Source organism: Eriocheir sinensis, chromosome 19 (assembly GCF_024679095.1).
Source record: "Eriocheir sinensis breed Jianghai 21 chromosome 19, ASM2467909v1, whole genome shotgun sequence".
NCBI lineage: Eukaryota > Metazoa > Arthropoda > Malacostraca > Decapoda > Varunidae > Eriocheir > Eriocheir sinensis.
In genome coordinates this window covers 7,429,663-7,446,994 of record NC_066527.1, presented here as the reverse complement: position 1 = coordinate 7,446,994, position 17,332 = coordinate 7,429,663, and the positions used below count along the sequence as shown (strand labels likewise).

At 43.0% G+C, this 17,332-nt stretch overlaps 1 protein-coding gene across 2 annotated transcripts in view; it reads left to right on the top strand.

The window, feature by feature from the left end:
• The window catches only part of LOC127000636 (uncharacterized), an 81,528-nt gene that overhangs the window by 2,964 nt on the left and 61,232 nt on the right, over positions 1-17,332 (top strand). The gene's annotated exons all lie outside the window — the stretch shown is intronic.

The window sequence follows — 17,332 nt, the reverse complement described above, 5'->3', positions numbered from 1 at the left end:
GTGGAAGCGTCTTTAAAACCCGGAAAAAGCAGAGTGTACAAATGATACACACAATATACTAATAATTATCCTTAATACTAGGTAATTAATGAAGCCTTATCTAGTATACATGCATTTGCACACCGTACTTGTCGGAACTTATGTGACAGCAGAGCTAATGATAACTAAATTTATAATCACTAATAATGTGTGTGTGTGTGTGTGTGTGTGTGTGTGTGTGACAAAACCACCTCCCGTGTCTAACTAAACTCTCCCCCACACATTGCAACATTACAGTCCACTTGTTGCCGCAAACTGAACTTATGGTATTATAAATTGCACAGCACATTATTCTTACACTAAACACTCCTTAGTTGAACGCTGCCTTACACGTACACTTAACGAAACCCTCGGTCCAGTTCCCGTAGACTGTTGTGTTGCAGGCGGCCAGAACGAGTGCATGGGACCTTGTGTATTGTAGGGGGCCAGAACGAGTGCATGTGTCCTTGTGTTTTGCAGGAGGCCAGAACGAGTGCATGGGTCCTTGTGTTTTGCAGGGACCAGAACAAGTGCATGGATCCTTGTGTTTTGCAGGGGGCCAGAACGAGTGCATGGGTCCTTATGTTTTGCAGGAGGCCAGAACGAGTGCATGGGTCCTTGTGTTTTGCAGGAGGCCAGAACGAGTGCATGTGTCCTTGTATTTTGCAGGGGGCCAGAACGAGTGCATGTGTCCTTGTGTTTTGCAGGGGGCCAGAACGAGTGCATGTGTCCTTGTGTTTTGCAGGGGGCCAGAACGAGTGCATGTGTCCTTGTGTTTTGCAGGAGGCCAGAACGAGTGCATGGGTCCTTGTGTTTTGCAGGAGGCCAGAACGAGTGCATGTGTCCTTGTGTTTTGCAGAAGGCCAGAACGAGTGCATGGGTCCTTGTGTTTTGCAGGAGGCCAGAACGAGTGCATGTGTCCTTGTGTTTTGCAGGAGGCCAGAACGAGTGCATGTGTCCTTGTGTTTTGCAGGAGGCCAGAACGAGTGCATGTGTCCTTGTGTTTTGCAGGAGGCCAGAACGAGTGCATGGGTCCTTGTGTTTTGCAGGAGGCCAGAACAAGTGCATGTGTCCTTGTGTTTTGCAGGAGGCCAGAACGAGTGCATGGGTCCTTGTGTTTTGCAGGAGGCCAGAACGAGTGCATGGGTCCTTGTGTTTTGCAGGAGGCCAGAACGAGTGCATGGGTCCTTGTGTTTTGCAGGAGGCCAGAACGAGTGCATGGGTCCTTGTGTTTTGCAGGAGGCCAGAACGAGTGCATGTGTCCTTGTGTTTTGCAGGAGGCCAGAACGAGTGCATGTGTCCTTGTGTTTTGCAGGAGGCCAGAACAAGTGCATGGGTCCTTGTGTTTTGCAGGAGGTCAGAACAAGTGCATGGGTCCTTGTGTTTTGCAGGAGGTCAGAACGAGTGCATGTGTCCTTGTGTTTTGCAGGAGGTCAGAACAAGTGCATGGGTCCTTGTGTTTTGCAGGAGGTCAGAACAAGTGCATGTGTCCTTGTGTTTTGCAGGAGGCCAGAAAAAGTGCATGGGTCCTTGTGTTTTGCAGGAGGTCAGAACAAGTGCATGTGTCCTTGTGTTTTGCAGGGGGCCAGAACGAGTGCATGGGCCCTTGTGTGTTGACGTATATGTTATATTACTCCTTTCCGTCATTCTTTTTATTTCTCTAACTCCCTCCTCCTCCTCCTCCTCCTCCTCCTCCTCCGCCGTTTCCTTCCCCCGCCATTTCCTTCCCCTTTACTCTGTTTCTTTACTTTTTACCTCTACTTTCCTTCACATCTTTTCTTTCTCTTATTTTCTCCTCAGTCTACGTTTTCTTTCTCCTATTTCCTTCTCTTTTCCTCATCTTCTTTATTTTTCACTGCTACTTTCCTTCATTCTTTTTCTTCTCTCATTCTTTCCTCATTCTCCGTCTCCTTCCGCACCATTTCCTTTTATTTTCCTCTTTTACTTTTACTTTCCTTTATTCGTTTTCTTTCTCTATATCCCTCCTCCTCTTAAATCTCCTTCCCTCACATTTCTTTCTCTTGTGCTCTTTTTCTTTGATTTTCACCTATACTTTCCTTCATTCCTTATCTTTTTCTACTCCCATCCTCCTCCTCCGCCTCCTCCTCCTCTTCCTCCTCCTCCTCCTCGTCCCCTTCCCCGCCGTTCCCTTCCTCCCCTCGTTACGTTCCTTCCGTTCCCGCTCTCACACAATTATCACTTTTCATATCTGCTATTTTCGTCGCATTGCTTCCACGTCTTTTCCCTCATGAGTATTTATGGAAACTTATGAGCGGCTCTTCCTCTCTTTAAACCTTTTGCTTGTAACTCGTTTTAGTCTTTTTGTTTTTGTTTTCTGGCTTGAATGATGTTTCTTATTGTTTGTTTCTGTTCGTAATTCATTCTGTCATTCTTTTCTTTCTTTCTTTCTTTCTTTCTTTTACTTCTCTCTCTGTATGTAAGAAAATGAACACTGTTTTTCTGTCTGTCTTTGTCTGCTTTTATTAATTCATTCACTCATTCTTTCATTCATTTTGTCTTTCTTTCCTCTCTTCCTTTCATTCATTCTGTCCTTCTTCCTTTCTCTCATTCTCTCCTGTATTTTTATCTCGGCTTTTGTCTGTAATTCATTCAATCATTCTTTCTTTCTTCTCTTACTCCCTTCAATTCCCTCTCTCCGTGTGCAATAAAATGAATAACTTACAAACGATGACTCCCAGGAGTTCGTAACATGTGATAAACCCGCTGATTTAGGGGACAAATAAACTTCCAAGCGAAGAGAGTGACGGAGGAGACACGGAAAGCGAGACACGAGGAGAACAAGATGAAGGAAGAAAGAGGAGAATCGTTACATTGGCAATAAAAAAAAAAGATAGTTAAGACGAAATAAATAAACAGTAATATTATACCAACACTACCATTACCACCACCACCACCACCACCACCACCACCATTACCACCACCACCACCATTACCGCCACTACCATTACCACCACTACAACCATTAACACCACCACCACCACCACTACCATTACCACCACCACCACCACCATTACCACAACCACCACCATTACCACCACTACCACCAACACCACCACCACTATTGCCACAACCACCACCACTACCATTACCACCACCACCACCACTACCATCACTACCACCACTACCACAACAACCAGCACCATTGCCACCACTACCACCTCCACCACCACCACCATTACCACAACCACCACCATTACCACCACTACCACCTCCACCACCACCATTACCACAACCACCACCATTACCACCACTACCACCAACACCACCACCATTACCACAACCACCACCACCACCACTACCATTACCACCACCACCACCACCACTACCATCACTACCACCACCACCACAACAACCAGCACCATTGCCACCACTACCACCTCCACCACCACCACCATTACCACAACCACCACTATTACCACCACTACCACCACCAACAACAACAACACCACCAACAACAACAACAACAACAACAACAACAACTTTCAGAACACAATAGACCTCGTACAACAAAAAAACTTCCAATATTTTTTTTCCACTCTCTCTCTCTCTCTCTCTCACACACACACACACACACACACACAAACACAAACACACACAAACACACACACACACACACACACACACACACACACACACACACACACACACACACACAATATTACCAACGCACCTATAATTAAACCGACTTAATATGTGTGCTCTCTCTCTCTCTCTCTCTCTCTCTCTCTCTCTCTCTCTCTCTCTCTCTCTCTCTCTCTCTCTCTCTCTCTCTCTCTCTCTCCCCGGAATGTGCTATCAAGTGTGTTTCTCCATTTATCCTCCTCCTCCTCCTCCTCTCCTTCTTCTTCTTCTCTCTCCTCGTCGTCTTCCTCCTCCTCCTACAACTCCTTCATCTCCTCCTCCTCCTCCTCCTCCTCTTACTTTCTTCTTCCTCCTTCCTCATATGTGTAACCTTCCAATCTTTCAATTCTCCTTTTTAGTTGTCGCTATTCTATTCTATTTTTCTCCTCCTTTTCTTCTTCCTCCTCCTCACTTTTCCCCTCCTTCTCTTCCTCCTCCTCCTCCTCCCGCACCGTCGTGTTCGCCTCCGTCTCCTTTACTTATCTTTTTCCTCTATCCACATAACCTTCCACTCTCTGCTGTCTCCTATTTTACCTCCTCTTCCTCCTCCTCCCCCTCCTCCTCCTCCTCCTTCTCCCGCCCCCTGCTCCTCTTTCTCTTCTTCCTCCTCCTTCTTCTCCTCCTCCTCCTCCTCCTTGACATAAGTGTCAGGCAAAATCTTCGAGAAAATTATGAGACAAACTTGTAAACTTCCTAGAGGATAAAACTGTACATTCTGATACTCAGCACGGTTTTAGAAATGAACGATCCTGCTTAACCAACTTGTGAATTTCTCCCAAGGCGTGTATGCAAACTGAGGTAATGTGTCCCTAGTGGGTGCGGTGTGGTGTGTGGTGTGCCGGGGTTTTACTTGCTTACCACTGTACTGCAGAAGAGGGAAGAGGAAGGAGGATGGAGTCTGTGTCGGAGTCGCAACCATAAAATTTCCTGGAGTGGGAGTCGGAGTTGATTTGTTTTTATATCCGACTCCACACCCCTGACTCAAACTGTCTTTTCTTAACAGGAGCAGCCATTAGCTTTTTCTGTTCTTTAGCTTTTTGTTCTTGTTTGGTCCGATACTGTAAAAAAAACTCACTGAAGCGGCCGACGAACTGCTGAATCCCTGGAGCGGGAAGCCTCGTACAGAAAAAAATTGGCTCTCGTCTGTTCTTCCACGCTTCCATGCTTCCTCCTTCTCCTTATCCCTTCCCTCCTCTCCTTTCTCTTTTTTTGTGGACAAGCTATTACCTCCTCCTCCACCTCCTCCTCCTCCTCCTCCTTCTCCATGTATACTCCATGTATACTTCTGAGGAACTGCTTGAGAAATACCGCCGCATGATCAAGCAATCTAAACGTAAAACGGATGCCAGTAACATCATAATCTCAGGAATCCTCCCGAGGGTCGGTGCCGAATCTAGCTTTTACAGTAAGACCTTCAGCACAAACAACAGACTTCAGTCCCTTTGCTCACAATTCAGACTTGTTCCTTGCTGATGGCATCCACTTAAACCCTGTTGGAGCAGCCCGTTTCGGGAGGCTGCTCTGTGACCAAGTGGCTCTTCGAAAGCCAAAAAACGCGGAGGCGAGAACATCAGCAGCTCCACCGTAAGGGAGCACTCATCCCGCGAAACCCCCGACTCGAATCACATTAAAGCTTGCTATGTAAACGCTCGTAGCCTACGTAAAAATTTGAAGACTTAGAAGTCCTCGCAGCTATAAATCATTATCACATCATCGGAGTCACAGAATCTTGGATAGACACTTCAAATAGAGATTTCATTGCGGAATATAGATTACCGGGTTATACCATCTTTAGTCATGAAAGAGAGAACAACCGGGGTGGAGGCGTTATCTTTTATATCCACAACACTCTCCATCCAGTATCCGTGAAAACAGATATTATAACCAATGTAGACACGGCCTTCATTGAAAATAAAAATAAACCTCATAAAATAGTAATTGAACTTATATACAGACCGCCAGGGCAGACTCTTGATATCGACCACGCATTAAGTGAATTATTATTAGAAACAAGTAGCAACTGCGAGGCAGTAATTGTTGGGGGCTTTAACTTGCCAGTGAAAAGATGGGGTGAACAGTTGAACTGTCATACAGGGCTCGACCTGTACACAAATTTTATAGAAAGTGATTTCATCAACACGTTCAAAAACCGACTCGGGAAAATAATATACTTGACCTTATCTTTTCAACGACAGCTGATCTAGTTAACGAAGTAAATGTTGGTCCAATTTTTTGTTCTAGGGATCACCGAACAATCACATTCACCATCAATATGAAAGAAAGTAAAGTAACTCTTAGTAAAGAAAAGGTGCCTGATTATCAGTGAGCGAATTTCGTAAGACTCCGATCAATTCTAAATAATTCTGACTGGACTAAAATATCGGCAGAAACATATATTGATAAATCTTGGGGGGCCTTCACCACAATATTGAACAATGCCATAAGCATATGCGTACCCTATAGTAACAGACGTTCAGCTTTCAAGAAGAAACCCAAATGGTGGAATAACGAAATTCAAAATAGCCTATCTCTTAAAAAACGCGTATACAGTAGATACATATCAACTCAGAGTGAGGCTGACAAACTAGAGTTGGACAGAATTCGCCGCTAAACCAAGAAATTAATAAAAAGAAGCAAGAAAAATCTTGAAGAATATATATAGCGGAAACGAGTAAATCTAATCCTACATAATTTTTTTGCTATGTAAATAATAAAAATTCACTCACTTGTGGTATTGGACCGCTTGCTAATGATAATGGTAACCACACGAACGATGAAAATGAAATGGCTGCAATCCTAAATAACTTTTTCGCATCCGTATTTACCAACGAAGATTGTTTATCACCTCAACCGCCGGAGGTTAAAAGGACCGAAAAGATGTTTAGTGGCGTGCTCATCGTAGAAAGTGACATTTTACGCACAATTGAAAAGATTAAAGTAAGCAAAGCTCCTGGTCCAGACAAAATTACCCCTAGGGTCTTAAAAGAAATCAAACATCAAATTTGTAAACCGCTCTCCATCATATTCAATAAATCTTTAACAGCCGGAAAAGATCCGTCGGATTGGAAACTAGCAAATGTCACACCAATTTTTAAAAAGGGGGACAATTCTCATCCAGGAAACTATCGACCAATTAGCCTGACATCGATTGTTTGTAAGTTAATGGAGACTATCATTAGCGACAACATGGCGGAATTCTTAGAAGAAAATAAACAATTCGCAACATGGCTTCCGTAATAAACGTTCGTGTTTAACTAACTTACTTGATTTTTTTCATTATATTTTTGAGGTGTTCGATGAAAGCAGATCAGTAGATATCATATGTCTGGATTTTCAAAAGGCATTTGATAAGGTCCCCCACCAACGATTGCTCAGCAAACTATTGGCGCACGGTATCTCGGATAACATTCACAATTGGCTTGTGGACTGGCTCTCTGAGCGGAAACAGAGAGTAGTTCTAAACGGTGTTACTTCTAACTGGCTCGATGTCAGAAGCGGCGTACCTCAAAGATTAGTGCTTGGCCCCATGTTCTTATTCATTTATGTTAATGATATCGATCATGGGCTCACCTGCAAAGTATCAAAATTTGCTGATAACACAAAAATTGCTAGTAAAGTAACTGCGACACTCGACGAAGAAGCCTTACAATCAGATCTAGATCGACTTGCACGTTGGGCCAATCAATGGGAAATGAAATTTAACGGTGACAAATGTAAAGTGTTGCACATCGGAAAAAATAACAATCGCGTTCGGAACGTAATGGATGGCCAACAACTTTCTGCAGTAAGTAAAGAAAATGATCTTGGAATCACTATATCAAGCGATTTAAAGCCCGGTCAGCATTGTTCCGAGGTAGTTAAAACTGCAAACAAATTGGTTGGCTTCATCGGACGAGTCTTTAATAATAAATCGGAAAAAGTAATATTAAAACTGTATAATTCGTTGGTTCGACCCCGTCTAGAGTACTGTGTACAGTTTTGGTCTCCCTGTTACAGAAAAGAGATAGAAAAGTTGGAACGGGTTCAACGAAGAGAAACAAAGATGATTCCTAAGTTGAGAAATTTATCATATGAACAGAGCTTAAAGAAGTAAATTTATTCAGCCTATCAAAACGAAGAATGCGAGGCAATCTAACAGAAGTGTTTAAAATGTTTAAAGGATTCAGTGATATTAATACGGAAGATTACTTTACAATTGGTCGATCAAATAGAACAAGAAGAAATCACAATTTGAAGATAAGTGGTAAAAGATTCTCGTCGTACGAAGCTAAACACTTCTTCTTCAATCGAGTTGTTAATGTTTGGAACTCTCTACCCTGTGATGTCGTTGATAGTACAACACTTACGGCCTTCAAAAATATATTAGACAAGTATCTTGAATCCAACCAGCAACTAAGATATTACTCATTGTCATAATAACGTTAAGTTCTTTCGAATACTGGTGTCCTTTTCCGTTTATATAGCCCGGTTAGTGATAGCAGTAATGGTAGTTCTTTCCTCTTTCCTACATAAATTCCATGCAGTTTTTTCCATGCTGCTGCATGATTCTTTTTCCTTTCCTGCCAGCTTTGGCTGGAGGGATTCGGGGGTGGGGAGGAGCCTTCGCCTTTGCTGTCCTTCATCTTCCACCTTTGATTAGATAGTTAGTGTAGATTGTCACAAACAGCCTCGTAAGGACCTGCAGGTCTGCTGTTGTTTGTTCTTTCTTTGTGTTACTTTGTGTTCCTCCTCCTCCTCCTCCTCCTCCTCCTCCTCCTCCTCCTCGTCCTCTTCCTCTTCCTCCTCCTATTCCTCCTCCTCCTCATTGTTTGTTCACTTGGTAAAAGTATGTCTTGACATTTATTATTTTTACTGTTTCTCGCGCTGTGTGTGTGTGTGCGCGCGCGCCCTTCATGTACTCCCCCTCCACTTAGCTTTTGTTTCTCGTATATCACCGTGTGCCCTCCCCTCTCTCTCTCTCTCTCTCTCTCTCTCTCTCTCTCTCTCTCTCTCTCTCTCTCTCTCTCTCTCTCTCTCTCTCTCTCTCTCTCTCTCTCTCTCTCTCTCTCTCTCTCTCTCTCTCTCTCTCTCCTTGGAAATGACAAGAAGATAGAGGAAAAAAAGGAGGGGAAATGAAGAAAAGGAAGAAGGGTTAAAAAGCGGGAGAGAAAGAAAGAAAGGAGAAAGAAGAGGAAGGAAAAGAAAGGGAAAGAGGAGGAAGAAGACAAAGGAGAGGAAGGGAAGAAGGAAAAAGAGGATTGAAAAGGAAGGGAAGAAGGAGAAGGATAAAGTGGAGAGTGGAAAATAAAGGGAAGAAAGACATATGAGAAAAAGGAGGGAGGAAAAGGAAGGGAAGAAGCAGGACCATTGGATGTTGTAAAGGTTATGGAAAGTCTGTGCGAGAGGCGCGTAACGAGATGGTGTTGGAAAGCGAAGGTTGAGTGTGACGGAAGACAGATAGATAGATAGATAGTTTGCAAGACCGATAGTGTGTGTGTGTGAGTGTGTGTGTGTGAGAGAGAGAGAGAGAGAGAGAGAGAGAGAGAGAGAGAGAGAGAGAGAGAGAGAGAGAGAGAGAGAGAGGGGCTGAGAGTGTGTGAGTGTGTGTGAGAGAAAAAAAAAGTGAAAGAAAGATAGATAGATAGGTAGTTAGGTAGATCGACAGACAGTGTGTGTGTATGTATGTGTGAGAGAGAATAAGAGAGAGAATGAGAAAATGAATCTGTGAGTGAGAGAGAGAAAGAACGAAAGGCACGACATAAAGGGAATGACAAAAGGGATGTTGGTGTTGCAATCAGACAAAGTACAAATAGAAGAAAGAAGTGAGAAAGACAACACCAAGGAAATAAAAGAAATGAAGGAGATGAGGATAAAAAGGAGAGACGATAAGAGAATGACACAAAGGAAGAGAAACAGAGAAAGAAAGTCAATCATCCAAATACCGTCGCGTGCAAATCTCAATCTCTCTCTCTCTCTCTCTCTCTCTCTCTCTCTCTCTCTCGAGAAGACAATTACGCTATGCACCCACTCCTAATCCAATATCAATAGGAGGAAACATGGAAACATGGACTAGCAGTAAGAACATAAGAACATAAGAACGCAAGAGTCTACAAGAGGCCGGTAGGCCTGTACAAGGCAGCTCCTTTGACCCTAAGCTCCCGTGTATCTAACCCCACCTAATATCGCTGTCCATCAATTTATCTAGTCTATTTTTGAATGTGACAATTGTATTGGCACTCACCACATGACTGCGCAGAAAGCCTGTTGGCTCATTACTAGGCTGCCTGCGTTCAGTGCTTTAATCAATCCGTTTGCCATAGGAGTGGCTTGCAGGGAAGGATTAAAGCACTTGTGTATCTACTCTTGGGTACATTCACTTCACTCCCGATGCGGCAAAGTGGCGATCAATGCGTTTCTTGAAGGAGTTGATGGTCTCTGCGCTAACCACTTCCGCAGGAAGGCTGTTCCAGTGGCGAACAACTCTATTCGAAAAATAACTCCTGCCGATGTCGGTATTGCATCGCTTTGCTTAAATTGTTTTTCCGTTGTTTCTTGTTCTCAGGTTAAATTGTAGCGTGAAGAGTTTGGAGTGATCAACGTTGCTTAGCTTGTTCAGGTACTTAAAGACTTGTTTCATGTCTCCCCGCAGTCGTCTCTTTTCCAACGTGAAGAGGTTGAGCCGTTCGAGTCGCTCTTCATAGGGCTTCGTCCTCAGTGATGGTATCATCTTCGTGGTGCGGCGCTGTACTCTCTCAAGTAATTCAATGTCTTTCCTGTAATTAGGAGACCACAATTGCACGGCGTATTCCAGGTGGGGCCTTACCAGCGAATTATACAAGGATAACATAACTCCCGGCGTCTTGTAATCGATGTTCCTCGCTATGAACCCAAGTATTGTACTGGCTTTCTTACAGGTGTTTTGTTTGTTTCAAGTCACTGCTGATGGTGACGCCGAGGTCTCTTTCCTCTTGCACTACATGTAGTGGTTCGCCAACCATGTGGTATGTGTGATTGCTGTTTCTGGATCCGATATGCATTACTTTACATTTGGTAGTGTTGAAGGACATCTGCCATTTTTCTGACCACCGAGTGATCTGGTCCAGGTCTCACTGGATAATTTCGCAGTCTGCCGTCGTGAGGGGCTTCCCACCCACCTTAGTGTCGTCGGCAAATTTTGAAAGATTGGATTTTAATCCTAGTTCTTGGTCGTTGATATATATGATGAAAAGTATGGGTCCCAGCACTGACCCCTGTGGCACTCCACTTGTGACCGGGAGCCACTCGGAGGCCTGTCCGTTGAGTACAACTCGTTGTTTTCTTCCAGTGAGCCAGTCTTTGATCCACGCTGTCAGATTGTCGCCTAACCCCGCCGACTTAAGTTTCTTGAGGAATCTTTCGTGTGGCACTTTGTCAAAGGCTTTCTGAAAGTCTAGATATATAACATCGCTGGGGATATGATTATCCCAGTTTTCATAGATACCTTGGAAGAAGTCCAATAAATTCGTTAAGCATGAGCGCTTGTTCCTGAAACCGTGCTGAGCATCGGAAATGATGTTGTTGTCTTCAAGGAACCTAACGAGTTTGTCTCTGATGATCTTCTCGAGGATTTTTCCCGCCACTGAGGTCAAGCTGATTGGTCTGTAGTTTAGGGCCACGCTTTTGTCTCCATTTTTGTAGATCGATGTTAAGTTCGCTTGTTTCCAGTCTTTTGGGACTTTGTTTTGTTGTAGTGACAGATTGTAGATGGCGGTGAGTGGCTTGAAGATTTGCCGCTGGAGTTCCTTGAGCAGCCTGGGTGACAAGTCATCGGGTCCGGTGGACTTGTTTGTCTCGAGTTTGTCTAGGTACTTTTTCACATCCCGTTCGTCGATTGTGCCAATTTCTAGGGGAGTGATTCCCATCGGTGGGGTAGGGCTCTCGGGTACGGACTGGGTGTTCTCGATTTCGACCATTTGTCTGCTGTCCTGCGTTAGTACGTCACTTTCATCTTTTAGGGGACCGATATTGCTTTTTGTCTTCTTTTTGGTTCTAATATACGTGAAGAACTTTTTCAGGTTGGACTTGGCTTCGCGTGCAATTTGCTTTTCATAGTCGCGTTTACGCTGGCGAATGAGAGTTCTCCAAGCTCTGAGGCTTCGATGGTACTGTTCGCGTGCCTCTTCAGTGCTGTTTTCCTTTAGGAGCGCGCCTATGGGGTATTTTTTGACGAATATATTTAAAATCGGACGAGTACATGTTTTTCGCTCAACGTGGCCGGGAAACCCTAAATTACCATGTGGTGAGGTTTGTTTTCGTAAAATTAAAATCCCTCCCCCTTGGGGGGGCTTTAGAGTAATAGTCGGACAAGCGCGTTATAAGACGCTCTTGTCAACATATGCGGTATCATTCGTATATACGTAAAACTTGCATTAGAATATTTTATTTCTTCGTAAATTTTGTCATCTGTCATGCTCTCTTCTTCGCGCGGAGAGGCAGGGGAGAAAGAGAGGTGCCAGCGCGCCAGTGCCAAGCGAGAGACAGACGGGAAAAGTATGTCGTACTTTTCTCTCCTCTCTAGCCAAAAAAACGTCCTGACAAATGATGTACAAGCGCAAGGCAACGAGAAAAAGTCACCAACATCAAGAGGGCTTATGGAGCGGCCAAACCTCAGAAAACAAGCAAGAGAGTAGCGTAGAAGCAAGGCACTCCCGCGGCACTCGCGCTATCTGGCCACAATGAGAAAGGTGGCGCCTTCTGACACCCTCACCTGCGAGTGAGTAATACTTTCTTAGAAAGGGGGACCAGATGCCTTATCATTCTGAGGTAAGTCAACAAGGTATATACAGTCATATGAGAGAATTTCATACCAATCAGATAAATACAAATGGCAAGACAGAGAGAAATGTAGAACAAATCTTTAGGAGCCGATATCTCGAAAAGTATCTTTTTAACCTTCAAATAATTTCACAAAATCGGTAAAACGTGTGAATGACTTTTGTTAGGTATCATTTTAAACTACAACTAAAGGGCGATTTTTTGTTGGAAATGGATTTTCAAAAATGTCAAAAGAAAACGGGACACAGAATGGAGAAAATAATAAGTGACAAAAAATTGTAATTTTTTTTCTTCGAAGACAAAACAAAAAATCAAAAATTCACTTCCAACAAAATGTAGATAGGTACAGAAAGTTTCTATGGTATTTTTTTTCAAAGCGATTAACTGAAAAATAAAGCCTGTGAAACAAAAAAAATGAAAAACACGCTTTATATGAGTCTCTCCTAAACTTCACCCGATTTTGATGAAATTCGCAGAATATAATTTCTTTACATCAACAAACAACATATTAGAATTTCAAAGCTATTGGACGTACCATATGCGCATGAGGAGACCCATAGGCGCGCCCCTTTAGCAAGATGTATTTTCTCTTCTTTAAATTAATCGCCCGTCGAACTTGGGTAGTCATCCATGGTGGGCTTATGGCATTGTTTGTTCTCCTTGTCTTCATGTGAACAGTTGTTCTCTCTACCTCCAGGAGTTTTTTCTTGAAGCCGTTCCACGCTCCGTCCACAAGAGTGAAGTTCATGGGCTCCCAGTTTCTCTGAGGGTTAGCAGCTCAGGAGCGAAATTAAAATTGGCTCTTTTGTAGTCTTGGACGTGTTTTCGGCGAGTTCGTGGTCTGTTCTGATCTTTAGGCGAATTAGGTGATGGTCGCAACCATCCAGTTTTTCACCGACTTGACATTCACGTGTGAAATCGAAATCACTCACGAGTACTAGGTCTAATAAGTTATTTTCCCTTGTCGGTTGAGTAACAATCTGAGTTAGAAAGGTGTCCTCTAACATTTCTAGCAATCTGTTACCCTCCCGATCTCCAATTATCGTGGTCCAGTCAATGTTGGCACAGTTAAAGTCCCCGATAATGACTCATTGTTTGTTTTGTGTTATGGTGTGAATTTCCTCGTATGGCGCTTCGTCGTCCGCTGATTGTTGCTTTGGAGGTCTGTAGACGGTTCCAATCGTTATTTTGTTGTGCTTGCTAGTCTGCAGTTCAACATATACAGTGTCATATTTCTCTGAGTCTTCTTTGGTTATTTCCACAGCAGGGTATTAATTTGTTCTTGACGTAACATAAAACACCTCCTCCTTTCTTGTGAAGTCTGTTTTTGTAGAAGTTCTCGTATCCCGGAATTGAGAATTCGGTCATTAGATGGTCAGAGGTGGCCCACGTTTCGGTGATGGCAATCACGTCCGGTCTTTTTACGTCAACGTAGGCAAGTAATTCATCCCGTTTGGGTATTACACTACTTACACTACTAGTAACCTAAGCTGTGGGGGAAAATGAATTCATTACATAAGAACATAGAAATACAGGGAAACTGGAAGAGGACGAGTGGCCTACACAGGGCAGCCCCAGAATCCCCCCTAATACTCACGATGGGTGAGGTGTAGTTTCAGGGGCACAGGTGGAGGCTTGATTCTCATTTTACAGGCGGTACTAGGCACGCACCAGTAACCTGTCACCTTACTGCACCCACACCTCACTCCACCTGTCATGCGGACATTAACTGTTGCTTTACTCTATTGTTGACTTTCGCTACTTGCAATCTAGGTTGTGGGGGAGAATGACATGAATATAGGTTGAAGTCTTGCTGCAATCCGTCTGAAAACATGCGAAAGAGGGTCAGTATAACCTTATATCCCTGAAGTACTTATCCAAAGAAGACTTAAAGCTATTGATACTCAGTGCGCTAACTACTGACGGTGGGAGTCTATTCCAGTGATCGACGACTCTGTTATTGAAAAAACTTCTGTACACCAATGTGTAACATCGATTTCCCTTTAACTTCATACCGTTGCTGCGTGTTCTTGTGTTGGTGTCTCTCTGAAATAGACTATCTGGGTTAATGTTGTCGAATCCATTAAGGATTTTGAACACTTCAATTAAGTCCCCTCTTATCCTTCGCTTTTTTAGGTAAAACATATCTAAACGCTTTAAACGCTCGTCATATGGCAAGTTTCGGAGCGCTGGAATTTGTTTGGTTGCTCGTCGCTGTATCTTTTCTAGCAAAACTTGATCTTTGATATAGTTCGGTGACCAGAACTGAATGGCGTATTCTAGGTGTGGTCTTACAAATGCTAAATATAATCTCTTCATAAGTTCGGGTGATTTATAATCAAAGTTTCTTGAGATTAATCCCAACATCATATTGGCTTTTTTACTCGCTGTAGAACATTGATCACTCATTTTAAGAGTGTTACTGATAATGACACCAAGATCTTTTTTCTTGTTTTACTTCGCTGAGCTCATGTCCTTGAATCTGATATTTGCCATTTTTCACTCCAGTCGGCAAGTCTTAATAAGTCTGATTGAATGTTCTCGCAACTCTGACTGTTCATTACCGTACCTCCTAATTTGGTGTCGTCGGCGAATTTGGCTACTTTTGATAGGATATCAGTTTCTAAGTCGTTTCCGTAAATTATGAATAGTGTTGGCCCCAGGACCGAACTTAGGGGAACGCCACTGGTGACGGGTTGCCAATCCGATGTTTCACGGAGTAGAGGGTAAAGTTTTGAACTGGGTCAAGGCGTGGCTTAGCAATAGGAAGCAAAGAGTGCAAATCAATGGTAAAAGATCTGACTGGGGATGTGTTACGAGTGGGGTCCCACAAGGTTCGGTATTAGGTCCACTTTTGTTTATTATTTATATCAATGACTTAGATACAGGAATTAGTAGTGATGTTAGTAAATTTGCAGATGATACCAAGATCGGTAGAGTAATTGAGTCGGATCAGGACGCTAGTATTCTCCAAGGTGAACTCAACAGATTATATGAATGGGCGGATAAATGGCAGATGGAGTTCAATGTAGGGAAGTGCAGTATTCTGAGTGTAGGTAGGAACAACCCCTCACATAACTATTGCTTAAATGACACTATCATAAGTAGGTCTGGGTGCGAGAGGGATTTAGGGGTCTTAGTGAGCTCTGATCTCCGTCCAAGGGCACAATGCATTCAAGCTAGAAATCGAGCTAATAGGGTACTGGGATTTATTTCAAGGAGCGTAAGCAACAGAAGCGCCCAAGTCTTCCTCAAACTATATTTAGCATTAGTTAGACCTCATCTTGACTATGCGGTTCAGTTCTGGTCACCTTACTATAGAATGGATATCAAAATGTTAGAATCGGTGCAGAGGAGAATGACTAAGATGATTCAGGGGTTGAGAAACTTGCCATACGAGGGAAGACTCAAACAGTTAAACTTGCATTCTCTAGAAAGGCGAAGGGTGCGTGGAGACATGATCGAGGTTTATAAATGGATGAAGGGCTTTAATAAGGGAGACATTCATAAGGTTTTGTTGGTAAGAGAACCGGGTAGGACACGAAGTAACGGGTTTAAACTGGATAAATTCAGATTCAACAGGGACATAAGCAAAAATTGGTTTACTAACAGGGTGGTGGATGAGAGGAATAGGCTTAGCAGTCATGTGGTGAGTGCCAATACAATTGTCACATTCAAAAATAGACTAGATAAATTCATGGACAGCGATATTAGGTGGGGTTAGATACACGGGAGCTTAGGGTCAAAGGAGCTGCCTCGTACAGGCCTACCGGCCTCTTGTAGACTCCTGCGTTCTTATGTTCTTATGTTCTTATGTTGTTCTCTGTCGGTGAGCCAGTCATGAATCCACGCACATAGATGGTCGTTAATACCGTGGGAACGCAGTTTTGAAATAAGCCTAACGTGAGGAACTTTATCAAACGCTTTCTGAAAATCTAGGTAAATTACGTCATATGGGCTTCGGGCGTCCCAACATGTATAAACATCGTTGAAAAAGGTTAATAGGTTGGTAAGACTAGACCGATTACTACGAAATCCATGCTGACTATCAGTTATCAATTCATTTGTTTCGAGGAAAGTGATCATTTTATCCCTGATTATATTTTCGAATAGTTTAATTAGGACAGACGTATGGCTGATAGGACGATAATTACTGGCTTGTTTTTTGTCTCCTTTATTAAAGATCGGGGTAATATTGGCCTTTTTCCACTCGAGAGGCACACTGGCCTGTGCTAATGACTTGTTGAATATTAATGTTATGAGTAATTCTAGCTGTTGACTACATTCTCTTAACACGCGAGGAGATAAATCATCGGGGCCCGGATATTTATTTGGATCTATTTTCTGCAGGTACGCACGCACCTCGCTGATATCAATTTCGGTCAATGCAAGCTTATGTTCTTCAGGGCCTTGAAAAATTTTCTTCGGGGCTGGAATCGATGTCATGTTCTCTTTTGTAAATACGCTACTAAAGATTAAATTTAGGACCGACGCCATGCCTTTATCATCACTAATCGTATTGCCACTTAATAGTAGTGGGCCGATATTATTTTTAACAGTTTTTTTGTTTCTTATGTAACTGAAAAATAACCTTGGATTTTTCTTGGCATCAAGTGATATTTTCATTTCATATTCGCGTTTCTGTTTTCTGATTTTCCTTTCGCTCTCTCTCTTAACATTGATGTAATTAGTATGATCCTGTGAATTATGTGGGAGTTTATATTTCTTATAAAGTTTTCTTTTTTCGACGATGATTTTTTGTAGGTAATTATTCATCCACAACGGTTTTTGATTATCAGTCCTTCGTGGCTTGAGTGGAATGAATTTATTTACACTCGCTGTGATCTGTGAAGTAAAACGATTATACATTTCTTGAACG